This window comes from Furipterus horrens, unplaced genomic scaffold (assembly GCF_987537825.1).
Source record: "Furipterus horrens unplaced genomic scaffold, mFurHor1.1.pri manual_scaffold_5, whole genome shotgun sequence".
NCBI classification, from domain to species: Eukaryota; Metazoa; Chordata; class Mammalia; order Chiroptera; family Furipteridae; genus Furipterus; species Furipterus horrens.
In genome coordinates this window covers 73,864,053-73,867,705 of record NW_028327175.1, presented here as the reverse complement: position 1 = coordinate 73,867,705, position 3,653 = coordinate 73,864,053, and positions in this window count along the sequence as shown.

The following is a 3,653-nucleotide window of genomic DNA, read 5'->3' as shown; positions in this document are numbered from 1 at the left end:
CCTCCCAGCCTCTCTTCCACCACTTTGTCTGCCTTTCCTTCTCTGATCCACTCTGCTTCGTCTTCAGCCACCAGATCCAGCCCGTGGCCTCTCCCAGCCCATGCAGTGTGGGAAAGCATGGGCTCTAGAGCCAGACTCCAGAGTTCAAATCCCAGCTCTGCCGCTCGTTAGTATTTGACAACTTACTCCATCCTTTGAGTCCCCATTTACTCATCTGGAAGATGGGATCAATTTGTATTATTTATCTCACAAGAGGTTGTTGAAGATTAAATTGTGTAATACAAATTTCTTAGTAAGCACTAGCTCTGATAACCCTTCAGGAAACAGTTATGTCCTGAGTGTCTAGTGTGTGCCAGGCAGGTGATAGAAGACGGAGATTCAAGGGGAGGAAAGCTGTTCTGCTGACTGTCCTCAAGGAGGAGGGGACCGATTTCAATAAATAATCACACAGTGACCACAGGGATGTGAAGAACAGATAGCTAGAGCGTACGATGAGAAAATACAGTGAAGGATCAGGAAGACTTCCCAGAGAATGTGACGACTGGCTGATACTGTCAACTTCTGCACAGCACTGCCTGCCTGCCCCTCTGCCGGGCCCTAGGAGTCCTTCAGTACACCCTGCCTTCCCCTGCCCAGTGATCTCTGTTCTCTGTCCTCAGGCCTTTGCCCTGCCCAGGAAATAACCAAGTGGTCTTTGTGTGTGGGTTAATCCGGAAGGGAGCCCTGGTCCAACATTAGCCGAGTCAGAACTTTGGTCCACTTTGCGAAGGGTGTCTCAGTGGCAGGCATGTTGATGCATCTTCAGTGAAATGAGTGAGTGTTTTGGGGAAATGATCTTGATGGGACCATGGTTCAAGGATGACCCCTTGATAGGAGATTAAACTATGAAAAGTTTAAACATCCATGTTAGCCTGTATGAAGTGAACCAGAAAGTGGAAGGATTCTTCAGGTGACCAGATCGGTGATACCACTCACTGATTACCATTTCCCAGAGCTACCAGAGCTGCATGTCCTCCTGCCTGACCTCCTGCTGTCCCTAGATTGCCCCATGTCCTCTCTGCGTAGGTCCTCAACTCTCTTTCCCAAAAGTAAAATTGACCGCTCCACCTTCCACAGCATCTGCCAGCCCTCTACTTGTCTGCCTTTCTCACCAGCCGGGGCTGATCCAGGCCAGCAGATATCTTTTTGCATCCCCTGTGCCTGGCACAGAGTGGCACTCAATCAGTATTTGTAAACTCACACTCTGTGACCATCCCTGAAACTCTGGTACCCTATAGAGCCTGAGTTCATAAAAGCCAACAGTATTTAGGAAGAAAACACCACTTCTGTTATATCACCTCCTTATTATATACTGTCTTCCAAATCTTGATTCTTTCATATAGTTTTCTATCCTAAACCCTACCCTTATTTGAACTCTGCATGAATTCTTGGTATTTTGGAAAGTTAATAAAAATGCACTTTAGCCTGTTTATTTGCCCCAAAACCATGCTCAAATGTGTACATATATAGATAGAGGCAGAGCATAGTCCCATAGATATTTATAGTGTTTGATTCCAGAATGATGCCTGGCATTTTTGCTGGGTCAGCCATCTGGCCCCTGTACTCCGGGCTGTCTGGTGTCTCACTGCGGTGCCTCCCAATGTTCCATCCCCTTGCGCAGTTGGGTGACAGCTGGCTTCGGTGGTCAGATCCAGTCCCCGGCTCCTTAGGCCCTTATCCCACATAAGTCAATCTCTGAATAGGTACAGCGAGCATAGCTGAGGCAGTGGCCACTTGTCAGAGGTGGAGGATGGAGAGGAGAGGAGAAGGGAAGCGGGGAGCTCCCAGATGCATGACTGTCAGGGCTCCTGGTGGAGGAATCTGACGGAGTCAGGAGGTGAGAGGAAGACCAGCTGCTTAGCAGCTATTTATAAGACTGTCATATGGGGAAGTGTGTCTGGCCTGCAGAAGCAAAGGGGTGGGGGGTGGACTAAACTGGCTCCTTATTTAGCTTGGTGACACACATGCAGCCCAACTGTGAGAACCCACTCTGTGAGGAGACACCTGGTCAGATCTGCCTCCACCAGACGGTGGGAAAAAACATTGACATTTCTTAATGGAACTGAAAAATGGCAGTGCAATCGAGTTTTTAAAAAAAAACTACCTTATTTTCCTTCCTTGCTCAATCATGGGCTTCCCCTCAAGTGGACTGGTGCTACCCCAAGTCCTGGTACCCAGGAGTCCAGGCCCGCAGCTGGATAGTTGGGCAGTGCTAGCCAGGAAAAAAAACACAAGTGGGCAGAAGCCATCACAGGCTGGAGATTTTTACACCAGCTAAACAGCGGGCAACAGAGGGTCAGCAACTCCTGCAGTGGAGGGAGGTTGATAGCGTGGTGCATTTGGGGTCCGTCTGGGGAACCAATGCTATTGAATGTGTTTATTATTGATTTGGAGGAGCGAGGGAATAGTAAGTTAGTGCAGGCTGTGGAAGCAACTAAGGTATTTCACTTAGTAAACACTACAGAGATGGTGGAGAATTCAGGGATGATTTTCCATGGAGTTAAAGAAATTAGAAATGAAAACGATGATGGACCCTCATCCCAGTGGGCCAACATAGAATCGTTGCCGACAATAAGAAATATTTACTATCGTTTAATTCAACCTCAATTTGTAAATGCCTTGAGTGTCCTCGCCTTCCTCTGGGAATATGGAAGTTCTGCCTCTTTTCTAATGCCTGTCTCAAAGTTTTCTTTTTAAATTCCTCCTAGAGTGTCTTAGAGTTATACCACAGGGATAGGTAATGTTTGCGGCTTTTCGGTATTCCTCTTCATCTGCACACAATAAAGGCAGAACATTAACATTCCTCTAGCCACTTGTGCTCCAAATTTATTCTTTTATCTTTTCTTAAACTATTTGGTCATTATTTATTCCTCCTACTCTCCAAATCCTGGTAGCTACCCCACCTCCTAAGTTCCCTTTCAGGTCCCCAAAGTAGTCTGGTTCCAGGCCTAGCAAGTTGTCCTGATAGCTCCATCTCCAGCTCAAAGGGGAGAAAATTATGGGTATGTCATATAAACATGTATTTGTGCAACTGCCTGTTTGTCTGACACAATGGCTTGTGGTTGAAATGCAAAGTCCTAAAATATATTGTTTGCCAAGTGAATATATTGAAAACTCTTTCCCAACTTGCCGTCTCAGCTCCCTCCCAGCATTCTCGAGCTCCAAGTACCTACCGAGCTCTAGCTGCCTGTTTCAGCTCTGTCTGCCAGCGGGCCGCTTTGCAGTTTGCAATTCCCAGATCAGGGAGTACTAGGCTCAAGCGAAGCTGCGTGGAGCAGTTCTTGTATAAAACGTTTTTAAACAGGTTGAGAAATGGAGCCCCTTCCTGAGAGATGGTTCTTTAAATAAATGTAATTTTTTTTTTTTAATTACACTTCTCACCTTGAGGGTTAGACTGTATCAGAAACGTGGGTGAACATGAGTCGAGGATGGAGTGTAACATGTGTCCAGCCAATACAGTGGAGGAGACTCTGACTGTTTACCCACTGTCAATCCGTTCTTTCTTTCCATTTGTGCCCCTCCCGCAGTTGCATTTTACCTCTTACAGACCTTCCCTACTCCCCAGTGCAGACGAGGAAGGCGTGGCACTGGAGAAGCTGCATGGGAAAAACCTC